Source organism: Somniosus microcephalus, chromosome 17 (assembly GCF_052327205.1).
Source record: "Somniosus microcephalus isolate GS21.2 chromosome 17, FLI_Smic_1.0, whole genome shotgun sequence".
NCBI classification, from domain to species: domain Eukaryota; kingdom Metazoa; phylum Chordata; class Chondrichthyes; order Squaliformes; family Somniosidae; genus Somniosus; species Somniosus microcephalus.
The window spans coordinates 70,498,223-70,514,958 of record NC_141003.1 but is presented as its reverse complement, the minus strand read 5'-3'; the positions used below and the strand labels follow the sequence as shown (position 1 = coordinate 70,514,958).

Below are 16,736 nucleotides of genomic sequence, written 5' to 3'. Positions count from 1 at the left end.
CATAGTGGCCAGGGAGAGGGATGGAGCCGGTGGTTAGGGAATGGCAGGGAGGCACCAGATAGTGACATTGAGAAAGAACCCTGGCCACTAACCCACAGTCACTGATGCCATTTGTGCTCCAAGCACCACCCAAGCAGGACTTCCATTGGAACACTGTAGAGGGAGCATTGTTGGTTTTCAATGCAATTACCAAAATGATCATAGATGGTTATATTGGAGCGAAGAACATGAGAAAAGGCCATCTATTCATTGAAGGTTATCCACCTGGAACATTAACTCACCTGACATGGCATCTCATTGTATTTTGAATTTGCCCCATGTTTTTGAATCTTAATATTTTCCCTTTTTGAGAAAAGAAGTTTATTTGATAATCTGTTCAGATTTATTTTTAATTCATTTCCATTTCTTCAAGTCCTATTTTCTTAGAATATTCCGTGTTTCCTATGTCTTACACATTTACTATTTCATATACATGGAAGCTCCGCTGATTACCTAGACTGTAAAATTTAAGGATCTTGAATCATTCCCCGTATCTGATGCCCTTTACACGGGTTCAGTCGTCATCTAGCCTGTAATGGCGTCGTCTCCTCAATCCACCATTTTCAATCGTGCTGCTTTGATTTCCTGTGTGAGATTTGAAAATGTGGAGTTTTATTTTTAAATCATTTGCAAGAAGCCACAGCAGCTTGTTAAAAGCATCTAATCTATAAATAGATCTTTCCATGTTTTGAGCCGACTGCTTATGATTCATTTTGAGTTGTATTCGCCTTTCCAAAACTCTCAAGCTCACCACAATTTGGTGTCTAAGCCGTCTAAATGTTTCACTAAAGGCCCTCTACACCTCTTAACACGTTGAACTGAGTCTTTTTTAATTATCTGCCCTCCTGTCTGAAAGCGTTGACTCTTCGCTGGAGTATCAGGTTTCCTTTGCCCAAGCGACCATTCTTTAGGTGGTGCCATATTGTGGCTTTGAAATGAGACTAAAATAAAGACTTGCATTTATTTGGCCTTTCACTATCTCAGGACGTCCCAGAGTGCTTTACAGCCAATGAAGTACTTTTTGAAGTTTGTAACTTAGAAAATTCTAACAGGACTAGACAGACTAGATGCAGGAAGGATGTTCCCGATGGCCAGGGAGTCCAGAACCAGGGCTCACAGTCTAAGAAACATAGAAGATAGGAGCAGGAGTAGGCCATTCGGCCCCTCGAGCCTGCTCCGCCATTCAATGCGATCATGGCTGATCATCCAAATTCAGCACCCTGTCCCTGCTTTCTCCCCATATCCCTTGATCCCTTTAGCCTTAAGAAATATATCCAACTCCTTCTTGAATATATTTAATGAATTGAGGATAAAGGGTAAGCCATTTAGGACAGAGATGAGGAGGAATTACTTCACCCAGAGAGTGGTGAACCTGTGGAATTCTCTACCACAGAAGGCAGTGGAGGCCAGTTCATTAAATATATTCAAGAAGGAGTTAGATATATTTCTTAAGGCTAATGGGATATGGGAAGAAGGCAGGGACAGGGTACTTAATTTGGATGATCAGCCATGATCTCAGTGAATGGTGGAGCAGGCTCGAGGGGCCGAATGGCCTACTCCTGCTCCTATCTTCTATGTTTCTATGATCATTGTTGTAGAAAACTCAGCAGCCAACTTGTGCACAGCAAGTTCCCACAAACAGCAGTGAGATAACAACCAGATAACCTGTTTTTAGTGATATTGGTTGAAGGATAAATATTGGCCAGGACACCGGGGATAACTCCTGCTCTTCAATTTAGTGCCAATTTAAGGGCAGATTTGGGCATAGTGTTGCCAACTTTCCATGATTGTCCTGGAGTCTCCAGGAATGAAACATTAATCTGCTGGACTCTGCTGCCAACAGCCTGGGGGAAAAAATCATAGGGCCGTAAAAAAAATTTGTATTTTTTATTTTCTTTTAACTTTTTTTATTAATTATTTAAAAAAATTGGGAGATGGGAAAATTACTGTTTTGGCAGGAGGTCATGTGATGAAGGAATACATCCAACCAGAGTTGGCAACCCTATTTGGGCACATTGCCACCAGGACCTGGATTGTGATGACCCAGACTCATCCCATCTCAAACTATTAAGAGCCAACAATCAGAAGAAACTTTCACCCCGTCGATCTGAATTGTTTCCGAATCAAATCCCAGAGGTGAAAGGTCACTTCCTGATCCACCCCTCCACACCATTCAGTCCCGGTGACCACAGTCACAGCTTTAAACCCAGGCCTGCTGTCCCCGATGTAAGATGAAGCTGTGTTAAGCCCCTGTGTGTGCGTGTGTGCGTGAGTCAGGCAGTTAGTTGGCTTGTTTTGTGTAAACAGCCCCACCATTTAAACAGCTGCCTCACCTTTTCTTCCTTTGTTATTGTTTATATAAAATCACTAACGTCTAATTCTGTCTTTCGCCCCGCGGAGCTGAGCGTCGTACACTTGTTTCTTTTAAAGGGGTGGTCTCTCCTGCTCACCTCAACTTTGGTGCTGTCCTGCACCATGAGCCTCAGCCCTTCATCTAGGCTTTTCAGCGGAAAAGAAAGTCTCACCGACTGGACTGCCACATGATGCCCAGCGCTTGGAATCAATGGAAAGGAAAATCTGGCGCGATGGTATAACGAGTGGCCCATTTGTTGCTGCCTCTTTTTCGCTCTCCGCCTGAAGTTAAAAAGTTCTGCCCCTTATGTTTTATTCTTTATTTTGTGATGGGTATTAAGTGTTACAGAACCAAGGTGGGTAGATGGAGTTAAGATACAGATCAGCCATGATCTAATTGAAGGGCTGAATGGCCTCCTCCTGTTCCTATGTTCCTAAATATGCGTATTGGGCCCCGATGATATCAGGTTACAGACCAGCACCAGCTTGCCCCAGTATCCTGAACAAGTGGCCGTTCTCCATGTCTGATTCCACATTGGGGGTGTTTGTTGGCTAGCTGACCTCTGGGGAGGGATACCTCATGGTCAGGTCCATCCCTGGCTTCACATGATGTTCACACACATGCACTTTCCAACAGGATTCACAGGATAGTGATCAGGAGCAGGATTCCCCCTAGCTGATACCCACCCCAACTCTAGGACACTGAGACCAATTGCACTCCAGTGCAGTACTGAGGGAGTGCTGCACTGTCGGAGGTGCCATCTTTCAGATGAGGCGTTAAACTGAGTCTGCCCACTCAGGTGGAAGTAAAAGGCCCTACTGTACTATTCGAAGAAGAGCAGAGGAGTTCATCAGTGTCCTGTCCAATATTTATTCCTCAACCAACATTATGGCCCAGAAATTGGTGGGATAAAAAGAAATACGTCGTGAGTTGTGAATCACCACAAATTACTTTCCCTCTTTTTCTCTCTTAATCCAATCTTTCTTTCCCTCTTTATTTCTCTTTCGGTATCTAATTTGCCTTTAATTTACCTTTTTTCCTTCTCCGCCGTTCCTGTGTTTCTTGATCCTTAAATGTAGTTGGTTAAGGAGATAGATTGTTGGTTCCGTCGTTCACCAAGGCCCCAGATGCCCCATTATCAGCTCGCACTTCCAGCAATTTACGACACAACAATAACTGGAGCTGAAGAGTGATGAAAAAATTCCAACTTGCGGCGCTAGATGCCCACACCGCCCATTCTGGGCCATTATCTGGTCCTTATTACATTGCTGTTTGTGGGAGCTTGCTGTGTGCAAATTGTCTGTCGCATTTCCTACATTACAACAGTGTCTGCACTTTTTTTTTAAGTACTTCATTGGCTGTAAAGCGCTTTGGGGCGCCCTCAGATCATGAAAGGCGCGATATAATGTAAGTCTTTCTTTAATTGTGGCACCTTTATCAATGCTGGCTGACTCAACTGAGTCACCTGGGATCTTCCTAGTCTAAGTGGCTGAGCTGCTCACAGGAGAACCTCAGTGAACCATCAGTAGACCAAGTGACTGCTGATGACGTGACACACAATCTGCTACCCAAGAGCTAGACTCTTGTTCGACAAACTCCCCGAGGCAGAGAAAGTGCTGGTTTCTGAGCAGATTGATAGCAGATTACTTCCAAGAACAAAACCAGTTGACACCCCCCACCCCCACCACCCCCAGGCCATTGGGGAAGCCCTTGGTTTCATTATTTTGAAAAAGGGAAAAGGATCAGTTACAGCTCCTGGGAGTATAACACAAAAGTTTCAGATCTGAGAGAGGAAGAGGTAGGGTTGCCAACACTTCCAGGATTGTCCTGGAGTCTCCAGGAATTGAAGATTAATCTCCAGGACGCTGCCGCCAGCAACCCAGGAGAAAAATCCTAGGGAGCAATCAACAAAATGGTGGTTTTTTCATTTTCTTGTAACACTTCCATTTGTTAGTTATAAAAATATTGGAGCTGGGGAATGGCTGTTTCACTAACAGTTACGATTATCCAATTGGACAACGAAGAGTCTATTCCCCTCCCAATTGGCCGCGGGGAAGGTCGTGCGTCTGGAGGATGGGCCAATGGCGGGAGTGTGGGGGCGAGGCAGGAGGTCATGATGGTGAAACCCGAGGAAGAGGCTGTCAGCAGCTCAGGTGCCGCCTGGCTTGAATACCAATATCTGTATTCATTTCAGCCAACACACCGCACCACAGCAGGAAATCAACACGTGCTCAGTTAACAAAAAACACAGATGCCAAACTGTCAGTTCTGTTTTCTCAGCGAACTGATTAGACAAAGCCCAGTCAGACTTGTCTTCATTGGTTGGAAATCTAAGGCCCACCATAATGATCGGAAATAGACGTAAAACCTCGCATCCCTCGAGAAGGTGGGGTTCATGCAGTCTCCTTCCTTTTCGTTTACTTCACCAAACAACAACAACTGGCATTTATATAGCGCCTTAAACATAGTAAAAATACCCCAAGGAGCTTCACGGGAGCGCAAATCAGGCAAAAATTGACACCGAGCCAAAGAAGGAGACATTAGGATGAGTGACTAAAAGCTTGGTCAAAGATGTAGGTTTTAAGGAGGGGATAGAAGCACAGAGTATTCGGGAGGGAATTCCAGAACTTAGGGCCTAGGCTGAAGGCACGGCCGCCAAAGGTGAGGCGAAGGAAGTCAGGGATGCGCAAGAGGCCAGAATTGGAGGAGCGCAGAGATCTCGGAGCCCAGCTCATTCCAAGTGTTTCCATTTACAAACAGGCGTCACTAATCAACAGGCGTCGTCATCTAATGTACCTTAACATAATCCAACTACCATGGCAACCGGCAAGAGTAAAATGGAAGAAATGGCAAATCATTATTAATGGTTACATGACGCCAAGCTTGGGTTTTGAAAGCCTGTGGACTGTAGAAGGAAGGAAAGATTGAGGGAGCCACTCAGCTTTCAGGTCCTCTTCAGAGGGCTGTTATGAGTCAACCATGTTGGTGTGGGACTGGAGTCATGTGTAGGCCAGAGCAGGTAAGGACGGCAGGTTTCCTTCCCTAAAGGACATTAATGAACCAGTTGGGTTTAACAAAAATCTGACAGCTTCATGGTCACTTTTACTGATACCAGCTTTTTTGTTTGAGATATTTATTTCTATTTGTGTCCTTCAGTTTTTCTTTTTCTTTCTTTCAGTTTTCTGCTCAGTATCTAGCCTGTTTGCATTTACATTATCCACTCATCGGTACATAGGAATGTATAGCACTGTGCTCCAACTGTCTGGTTCCAAAGTTTGAAAACTGCCATACTATATCTCTCATACTCCAAATATCTATACGCGTCCCCCTTGAATTTGCTGGCATTGTCCACCTCACTGAGCAGTCATTCACTGTGGCAAAGTATTAAGTCGAGATTCTCAGTTCACTTTCCCTCTGAAGGAGTCTGATTCTGTGACTCAATATTTTAAGGACCTGAACTGTGTCTCCTTCAACCACCTTTCTCTTCAATGGAGATAAGTTGGGCTCAGTGAGTTGGGCTTGTTACCTGGAGCTGAGGCCCAGTACCACCTGGCCTGCTCTGCTCTGAGCCCCTCTCCAACACACATGCTGTAAAATGTGCTGAGCCCTTGTCTGTAGAGCAAGTTAATGTTGAGCAGCATAATAACAGCTCTGGGCATAGAAAGTAAGCACGAGGCTGTAATTTAATTTAATCCCTGGGTTTTTAAGTCCACACCCAGAACTTCACCCTTATGGTTCATGATATCATTGCAGTAAAATGACAGCCTTGTTGCTGATTCACTTCCCTGTATAATTGGATCTCTCTCTCGCGCTCTCTGTTTCTACAGCCAGTGGTGATTCCTTTGCGACAGTTTATTTAAACACCCCTCTGTTTTATTGCGGGCTCCTGCACTAATGAACGAGCACAACAACAACTTGCATGTATATAGCGCTTTAATGCAATAAAACATCCCAAGGCGCTTCACAGGAGCGAATGCCAGTGAGTTCCCTTTAACGGTGGGTTTGCTCCATGTAGGGATTTATTTTTTGAGGGACGTGACGTTCTTGAGAAGGATGGAGCCATTCGTTTGAGTCTTCAGTCCATGGCCTCCAAGCTCATGACAGATCTATGATCTGGACCTTCCTGTGTGTAGCCTCAAACATTACCTCCTGCTTACTATCAAAAACTGAACACACACGCACTGTAACTTTAAGTATTTATCCTTCAACCAACATGACTGGTCATTATCACATTGCTGCTTGTGGGAGCTTGCTGTGCACAAATGGCTGCCGTGTTTCCTACATTACAACAGCAACTACACTTCAAAAAGTACTTCATTGGCTGTAAAGCACTTTGGAACATCCTGAGCTCATGAAATGCAAGTCTTTCATTCTTTCTTTCTTAGTACGATTTTGCTACATAAATACTGCCTTATAGCTAGTTATTATTTCCAGCTCGGTTTCAGAGATCTAGAATTGGCCAAGCGTTTGCCCATTACACCTCGGCTACTCTCACTAGGTTCAGCGCGGCAACTGAGGCAAGGTCACAGGGGTGTGGCATTTGGAGCCACTAGTGAGAGCTGGGTGAGTCGTCAAGGCCAACCGCGAGTAGAACCACCCTCCTGGGTCCGCTTGTTTACCCTGCACCCTTAAACCAGGATGTAAAGAATCAAGAATGATATAATTTTTTTAATGGCTTGGACAAGAAACAAAGGCTTATACGGAAGATCCGAGAAAGACCACTGCGATGGTCTGGGTTTCAAGAATGGAAACAGCTGGAATACTGTTAGATGAAGTAAGGTGAGAGGAGGCTCGTGCGGCGGATAAACACCGGCACAGATCTGTTGGGCCGAATGGCCTGTTTCTGTGCTGCAGACTCTCCATGGAGATACGTGGAATAGGAAGACCAAGGAAGCGCTGGATAGACAATGTCAAGCATGAATTGTCACAGAAAGGGATACAGATGACTGAAGTGACCAGGCTAGTCCAGAACCGACAACAGTGGAGTGAATTCATTCAGCCCCATCGTCACTGCTGAGCTGGCGGACGGGAATTCAGTGGTAGTATTATTTACAGTGGATTTATACTAAGCAAATAGCGGCTTCCACACGCAGCCCTTTAATACTTTCCATACCCCAATGAGATTCCCTCCTTTAACCCTCTTCTCTCTACACTATATAGTTCCACCTTCTCCAACCTTTCCTCATAGCTCATTCTTGGGGTCAGTCTTGTTGCCCTCCCCTGCACCCTCTCCGATTCAGGTCGATCCTTGATGTAGAGCCTTCACCACAGCTGGACACAGCACGCCAGGTATGACAACTGACCTCAGTGCCGGAGATAGGGAGGGAATAAAACTCAGACAGATTTCCCACTCCTAATCACTACCCAGTGATTGCTGCTCACAGTGCGCGTGTGTGTATGTCTGGGTGTCTGTGCCTAGGTGTGTGGGTGTCTGTGTCTAGGTGTGTGGGTGTCTGTGTCTGGGTGTGTGGGTGTGTCTAGCTGTGAGTGTCTGTGTGTTTAGGTGTGTGTTTGTCCGTGTCTAGGTGTGTGTCTGTGTCTAGGTGTGTGGGTGTCTGTGTCTAGGTGTGTGTGTCTGTGTCTAGGTGGGTGGGTGTCTGTGTCTAGGTGTGTGGGTGTCTGTGTCTAGGTGTGTGTGTCTGTGTCTAGGTGGGTGGGTGTCTGTGTCTAGGTGTGTGGGTGCCTGTGTCTAGGTGTCTGGGTGTCTGTGTCTGGGTGTGTGGGTGTGTCTAGCTGTGAGTGTCTGTGTGTCTAGGTGTGTGTTTGTGTCTGTGTCTAGGTGTGTGTCTGTGTCTAGGTGTGTGGGTGTCTGTGCCTAGGTGTGTGTGTCTGTGTCTAGGTGGGTGGGTGTCTGTGTCTAGGTGTGTGGGTGTCTGTGTCTAGGTGTGTGTCTAGGTGTGTGTGTGTGTCTGTGTCTAGGTGTGTGTTTGTGTCTGTGTCTAGGTGTGTGTGTCTGTGTCTAGTTGTGTGTTTGTGTCTGTGTCTAGGTGTGTGTTTGTGTCTGTGTCTAGGTGTGTGTGTGTCTGTGTCTAGGTGTGTGTGTGTCTGTGTCTAGGTGTGTGTTTGTGTCTGTGTCTAGGTGTGTGTGTCTGTGTCTAGGTGTGTGTTTGTGTCTGTGTCTAGGTGTGTGTGTCTGTGTCTAGGTGTGTGTTTGTGTCTGTGTCTAGGTGTGTGTGTCTGTGTCTAGGTGTGTTGCCTTGCCCTGACTCTTTGTCCTTTGGAAGTCTCTATAATATTCTACACAAATGAGGCAGCCTCTCTGTGCAGCCAGAGAGTAATGCAGAGATTTCTGACCACACTGTCCCACCCCCCCACCCACTCCCCCAACCACCAGCCCCCTCCCCATCGCCTCCTTGCTGAATATGGGCCTGCAGTGTGTTTGGAGCTGCCTGTGCTGCTAATGCAGTCTGTGGCCCACGCAGAGTGACAGTAACAGATATAAATGAATAAGTCAAGGCACGGATAAATTATTAAACCCTTTCTTTTTGTGATCAGTTAGCACTTAGTCAAAGGCTGCACTCAGACTTAAACCTGATCCATTATTAATGCTGCTGTGGATTATCCAGGGGTCCAGTGGGGGGGCGGGGGCGGGTGGTCCTTCCCTTCACATTCCAGACTATGAGTGCTGATCAAAGTGAGGGATGGCTGTGTCAGGAAAGACAACCACCTGTCCTCCTTGCATCCAACAGCAACAACTTGTATTTATATAGCTCCTTCAACATAGTAAAACATCCCAAGGCGATTCACAATAGCATTGTCAAAGGAGATATTAGGATCAAAAGCTTGGTCAAAGAGGTAGGTTTTAAGGAGTGTCTTAAAGGAGGAGAGAGAGGCAGAGAGGCAACGAGGCTTAGGGAGGGAATTCCAGAGCTTAGGGCCTCGGCAACTGAAGGCACGGCCGCCAATGGTGGAGCGAAGGAAGTCGAGGATGCACAAGAGGCCAGAGTTAGAGGAACGCAGATATCTCGGGGGGTTGTGTGTCTGGAGGAGATTGCAGAGATAGGGAGGGGCGAGGCCATGGAGGGATTTGAAAATAAGGATGAGAATTTTCAAATCGAGGCGTTGCTGGACCGGGAGTCAAAGTAGGTCAGCGAGCACAGGGGTGATGGATGAACGGGACTTGGTGCGAGTTAGGACTCGGGCCTGTGGGGGTGAACGGGACTTGGTGCGAGTTAGGATAGGGGCCTGGGGGGTGAACGGGACTTGGTGCGAGCTAGGATAGGGGCCTGTGGGGGTGAACAGGACTTGGTGCGAGTTAGGACACGGGCCTGGGTGGGTGAACGGGACTTGGTGCGAGTTAGGACACGGGCCTGGGTGGGTGAACGGGACTTGGTGCAAGTTAGGACACGGGCCTGGGTGGGTGAACGGGACTTGATGCGAGTTAGGATAGGGGCCCGGGGGGTGAACGGGACTTGGTGCGAGTTAGGATAGGGGCCTGTGGGGGTGAACAGGACTTGGTGCGAGTTAGGACACAGGCCTGGGTGGGTGAACGGGACTTGGTGCGAGTTAGGATAGGGGCCCGGGGGGTGAACGGGACTTGGTGCGAGCTAGGACACGGGCCTGGGTGGGTGAACAGGACTTGGTGCGAGTTAGGACACGGGCCTGGGTGGGTGAACGGGACTTGGTGCGAGTTAGGATAGGGGCCTGGGGGGTGAACGGGACTTGGTGCGAGTTAGGATAGGGGCCTGTGGGGGTGAACAGGACTTGGTGTGAGTTAGGATAGGAGCCCGGGGGGTGAACGGGACTTGGTGCGAGCTAGGATAGGGGCCTGGGGGGGTGAATGGGACTTGGTGTGAGTTAGGACACGGGCCTGGGGGGGTGAACGGGACTTGGTGTGAGCTAGGATAGGGGCCTGTGGGGGTGAACAGGACTTGGTGCGAGCTAGGATAGGGGCCTGTGGGGTGAACGGGACTTGGTGCGAGCTAGGATAGGGGCCCGGGGGGTGAATGGGACTTGGTGCGAGTTAGGATAGGGGCCCGGGGGGGTGAACGGGACTTGGTGTGAGCTAGGATAGGGGCCTGTGGGGGTGAACAGGACTTGGTGCGAGCTAGGATAGGGGCCTGTGGGGTGAACGGGACTTGGTGCGAGTTAGGACTCGGGCCTGTGGGGGTGAACGGGACTTGGTGCGAGTTAGGATAGGGGCTCGGGGGGTGAACGGGACTTGGTGCGAGTTAGGACTCGGGCCTGTGGGGGTGAACGGGACTTGGTGCGAGCTAGGATAGGGGCCTGTGGGGTGAACGGGACTTGGTGCGAGTTAGGATAGGGGCCCGGGGGGTGAACGGGACTTGGTGCGAGCTAGGATAGGGGCTCGGGGGGTGAACGGGACTTGGTGCAAGTTAGGACTCGGGCCTGTGGGGGTGAACGGGACTTGGTGCGAGCTAGGATAGGGGCAGCAGAGTTTTGGATGAGCTCAGCTTTATGGGAGGTGCAAGGTGGGAGGCCGGCCAGGAGCCCAGTCTCAGCAATCCTGTCTCGGACCAACCATGTTGCAGAATTTCCGCTACACTGTTTAAAAAGAGGACTGGCTGAGTGCTGAACCAGTCAAGAGCCCCGCTCCCTGCCTCCCTCAGTAGCCTTGATCCGGCAGTTGTTGAGATTATTCCCCCGCCCCCGTCTCCTCCACTCCTCTCCTGATGTTGGTAGCTCAGGTTGGGGTGTCTCGCACATCCGGCCATTTTTGTTGCCTGAGCATAGGCGATGAAGTTTCTCGGCTATTTGGCCTTGTATAGGGGAAGGTAGTAGGGGTCGGGGGCAGGGTCACCATGGCCAGAATCGATGCTGTTCTCATCCAACACCCACACACCTTACCTAGGGATGGCGCCTTGACCCGGGTTGGGAAGGCTTGTGTGCTCCTATACGACCCTGCAAGCTGTGCGGGCGGGAGTCTAACTCCTGGTCGGGCCGCCCGAGCCAGTCAGGTGGAAAGGTGGGAGACAGACCTCAGTAGAAAGGCAGCCCATCGGTCCTCCTAGTAAGGGGTTGTGAGTCCGTGCCCAGGTAAAAATGCCTTTCGTTACTGACACAGCCCAGAGACAAGACGTGTCCGATGCAGACCAGCAAATGTAAGCATCAACTGTGGAGAACCACCATCTGCTGGCTGTAAGAAGGAAAGAAAGACTTGCATTTCTATAGCGCCTTTCATGACCTCAGGACGTCCCAAATTGCTTTACAGCCAATGAAGTCACTGTTGTAATGTAGGATAAAGCGGCAGCCAGTTTGCTGTCAGCAAGATCCCACAAACAGCAATGTGATAATGACCAAATAATCTGCTTTAATGATGTTGATTGAGGGATAAATATTGGCCCAGGACACTAGGATAACTCCCCTGCTCTTCTTCAAAACAGTGCCCTGGGATCTTTTGCATCCCCCTGAGAGAGCAGATGGGGCTTCGGTTTAATGTCTCATCCGAAAGACGGCACCTCCGACGTGCAGCACTCCCTCAGCACTGCACTGGAGCGTCAGCCTGGATTTTGTGTTTAAGTCTCTGGAGTGGGACTTGAACCCACAACCTTCTAACTCCGAGTTAACAGTGCTACCCACTGAGCCACAATTGACACAGCGAAGGCAACTTAATACTTTTTCTTCAACCGAGGATTCCCCTCTACTGTGGTTGACATGGCCCTTGACCGTGTCCGTTCTATTTCCCGCACTTCTGCTCTCACCCCTTCCCTTCCCTCCCGGAACCACGATAGGGTTCCCCTTGTCCTCACCTTTCACCCCACCAGCCTCCACATTCAACGGATCATCCTCCGCCATTTCCGCCACCTCCAGCGTGATCCCACCACCAAACACATCTTCCCCTCACCTCCCCTTTCAGCATTCCAAAGGGACCACTCCCTCCACGACACCCTGGTCCACTCCCCTATCACCCCCAACACCCCTTCCCCTTCGCCCGGCACCTTCCCGTGCAAGCGCAGGAGATGCAACACCTGCCCTTTTACCTCCTCCCTTCCCACTGTCCAGGGCCCCAAACACCCCTTCCAGGTGAAACAGCGATTTACTTGTACTTCTTACACTTTAGTATACTGTATTCACTGCTCACGATGTGGTCTCCTCCACATTGGGGAGACCAAACGTAGGTTGAGTGACCGCTTTGCGGAACACCTCCGTTCAGTCCGTAAGGGGGACCCCGAGCTTCTGGTCGCTTGTCACTTTAATTCTCCACTCCACTCCCACTCAGACCTCACTGTCCTCGGCCTCTTGCACTGTTCCAATGAAGCTCAACGTAAGCTCGAGGAACAGCACCTCATCTTTCGATTAGGCACTTTACCACCTTCTGGATTCAACATAGAGTTCAACAATTTCAGATCATAAGCTCGGCCCCTATTCTTTTTTCCATTTACATTATTTATTATTTGTTGTTATTTTTATTTTTTTCTGTCTCCCACATGGCAGCTGTCAATCATTCTGCCAGTGCCATTCACACTTCATCTAGAGCCATCTTTTGTTTCTTAACTTGTCCCATTACCATCTCCTTTTGCCTTGCACCATCTCTTAATGTCTCTCAATCTCTCCTGCCTTCCAGCCTATCACAGGCCTTCCCTTTTGTTCTTTCCTCCCCTCCCCCCTTTCCCTGCCCCTGCACTTGCTTAAAAACCTGTTCCATCTCCAACTTTTTCCAGTTCTGACGAAGGGTCATCGACCTGAAACGTTAACTCTGTTTCTCTTTCCACAGATGCTGCCTGACCTGCTGAGTATTTCCAGCATTTTCTGTTTTTATTTATTATTAATACTTTCGGAGTCAAATATCTTGCTCAGGACAGACAGCAGTGGAAGAAATGGGGTGCTTTGTGTGCCACTGTTTTATTTATTAATTCTCAGGAGCTGGGCATTGCTGGCAAGGCCGGCATTTATTGCCCCTCCCGATGATACAACTGAGTGTCTTGCGAGGCTACTTCAGAGAACAGTTTAAGAGTCAACCACGTTGTCTGTGAGACTGGAGTCACATATAGGCGAAATTGGGTAAGGACAGCAAGTTTCCTTCCCTAAAGAACATCGGTGAACTAGTCGGGTTTTTATGACAATCTGGCAGATTCATGGTCACTTTTACTGATACCAGATTTTTTTTTTAAACGGATTTCAGATTTCCCAAATTGCCATGGTGGGAGTTGAATTGGCTGCCGTGTTTCCTACATTACAACAGTGACAACACTTCAAAAAGTACTTCATTGGCTGTGAAGCGCTTTGTGACGCCCTGAGGTTGTGAAAGGCACTATATAAATGCAAGTCTTTCTTTCTATTCATTCTTTCTTCTACTCCACTGACCCCTACCAGGAAGTGACTGTTGAGTGGGTTTGGGCTCTTATGCTGTTGTTAAGGAATCTGCCGAGACTTACACATGAAGATTAATCACTTTGATGAGTGCGATAAGAATGAAGTATTTTTGTCAATGGTGTTATGTTATTCTTCTTTCTTGGGTTATGGTACACCGAGGGTTAAAATTTCTTACTGCTCACTGACTCTTGAGAGACTTTGAGAGGTAAATCATGCTTGACTAATCTACTGGAATTTTTTGAGGATGTAACTGGTAAAATAGATAAGGGAGAACCAGTAGATGTGGTGTATTTGGACTTTCAAAAGGCTTTCGAAAAGGTCCCACATAAGAGATTAGTGTGTAAAGTTAAGGCACATGGGATTGGGGGCAAGGTATTGACTTGGATAGAGAACTGGTTGGCAGACAGAAAGCAAAGAGTTGGAATAAACGGCTCTTTTTCCGAGTGGCAGGCAGTGACTAGTGGGGTACCGCAGGGATCGGTCCTTGGACCCCAGCTATTCACAATATATATTAATGATCTAGATGAGGGAACTAGATGTAATATCTCCAAGTTTGCAGATGACACAAAGCTGGGTGGGAGTGTGTGCTGTGAGGAGGATGCTGAGAAACTCCAGCATGATTTGGACAGTTTGGGTGATTGGGCAGAAGCATGGCAGATGCAATATAATGCGGATAAATGCGAGGTTAACCACTTTGGTGTCAAAAACAGGAAGGCAGATTATCATCTGAATGGCAATAGATTGGGAGAAGGGGAAGTGCAACGAGACCTGGGTGTCCTTGTGCACCAGTCGCTGAAGGTAAGCATGCAGGTGCAGCAGGCGGTTAAGAAGGCAAATGGTATGTTGGCCTTCGTAGCGAGAGGGTTTGAGTACAGGAACAAGAATGTCTTGCTGCAGTTGTACAGGGCCTTGGTGAGACCACATCTTGAGTATTGTGTGCAGTTTTGGTCGCCTTATCTGAGGAAGGATGTTCTTGCCATGGAGGGAGTGCAGCGAAGATTCACCAGGCTGATACCTGGGATGGCAGGAATGACGTATGAGGAGAGATTGGGTCGATTGGGCTTCTACTCGCTGGAGTTTAGAAGAATGAGAGGGGATCTCATTGAAACTTATAAAATTCTAACAGGACTAGACAGACTAGATGCAAGAAGGATGTTCCCAATGGTCGGGGAGTCCAGAACCAGGGGTCACAGTTTAAGGATAAGGGGTAAGCCATTTAGGACAGAAATGAGGAGGAATTTCTTCATCCAGAGAGTGGTGAACCTGTGGAATTCTCTACCATAGAAGGCAGTAGAGGCCAATTCATTAAATATATTCAAGAAGGAGTTGGATATTGTTGTGTCTGTGTGTTGATAGAGACACTGAAGACAGGAGTTGGTTTCATAGGTGTTTACTAAACAAAGTCTGGAGGGGAACTAACTGATACAACACAATATACAGGCTTATATAGCCCGAGTGGCCATTACCGGCATTACAGTACACATGGGGCTCTTAAAGGCACATACACTACAATTCCTCCCCTTTTAGCCAACCAGTACATAATATTTTAAGTAATTATTAATTACATGTTACAAGAAAAATAATCTACACAATGCTGCATTTAATTAATTATAAGTCAGTCTCTCTGGAGCCTTCCTGACTCGGTCTGGATAACGCCTCGGTGGTGTAGTAGTTTCTGGTGGTGTAGTAGGTTCTTTTGGCAAGGCTGATTCGGCTTGAATGCCAGTGTCGGGTTCATCGGGTTCCAGTATCACCGGATCGGAGCTAGATATGGGTATCTCTACTTCATCGTTAGGTGTATAGAGTTGTGGTGTAGGTTGTCCCTTTTCGGATGACTCTATGATTTGGTCAGCATGGCGCCTTATTATGCTTTCTCCGATGTCCACGGTATACATCAGCGGTCCTAGTCGTGTGCAGATAGTTCCAGGCTGCCATTTCTCGGTACGGTAGTCCCGGGCCAAAACTTGTTAACCTATCTGGAAGGTTCTAGTTGGCCTTTCATTCATGCCTTGAAATTGCCGGTTCTCCACGTCCCTTCTGATGTTGGGCTTGATCAAATCCAGCCGGCATCTTAGGCTTCTATTGAAGAACATCATGGCGAGAGTTTGGTTTGTAACCATATGTGTTGCATTCCTGTATGCGAACAAGAAGTTATCCACCTTGTGCTGAAGTTTTATGTCTTCATTACCCATGGCCTTTATGGCCTTCTTGAAGGTCTGGACAAACCTTTCAGCCAATCCATTGGTGGCGGGATGGTATGGGGCGGACGTGTAGTGCTTAACCCCATTGTTTTTTAAGAACTTCCTGAATTCTTCGGACACAAATTGCAGTCCATTATCAGAACAGATCTGTTCCGGCAGCCCATTCCTGGCAAATATGGTCCTTAATACTGTGATAGTTTTTTCCGTGGTGGTGGAGGACATCTTTATTACCTCCGGCCACTTGGAGTGTGCATCAACCGTGATTAAGAACATTGAGTCCATAAATGGACCAGCAAAGTCGATGTGTACCCTTTGCCAGGGAGATGAGGGCCACTCCCATGGATGTAGAGGGGCTTGGGGTGGAGCGTTTTGGACCTTCTGGCATCCCAGGCAGCTCTTGGTCATTTCTTCGATGTCTCCATCGATACCTGGCCACCATACAAACGCCCTGGCGAGGTTCTTCATTTTCACTCCACCCAGATGCCCCTCGTGAAGCTCCTTTAGAACTTTATCCTGGAGTTTGGGTGGAATCACCACTCTGGATCCACACATCAAGGTTCCTCGGCACACTGACAGCTGTTCTCTTCTTTGCGAGAATGCTGGCAACAGTGGTTCGCCATGTGCTGGCCATCCCTTCACTGTTAAATCGTAGACTCGTGAGAGAGTCGGGTCATTTCTAGTTTCACTTTCAATGGCAGAATTTGTTACTGGTAGACATTCGACTGTGGTAGAGTGGAAAATCTCCACTGGGTCTACGGTAGGTGCTTCTTCTACCGTTGGCAACGGTAGGCGCGATAACCCGTCAGCATTCCCATGCTGTTTTGATCCTTTGTATTCTATGTTGTATTGGTGTGCCCCTAGAAAAAGGG

At 48.0% G+C, this 16,736-nt stretch overlaps 1 long non-coding RNA gene across 1 annotated transcript in view; it reads right to left on the bottom strand.

Moving 5' to 3' along the window:
- Positions 1-319: 319 nt before the first annotated feature.
- Positions 320-16,736, bottom strand: part of LOC147105845 (uncharacterized) — a 78,210-nt gene continuing 61,793 nt past the window's right edge. Inside the window, exon 5 of the long non-coding RNA XR_015081603.1 lies at positions 320-624. This is a non-coding gene — a long non-coding RNA (uncharacterized LOC147105845). The remainder of the gene's footprint in view (positions 625-16,736) is intronic.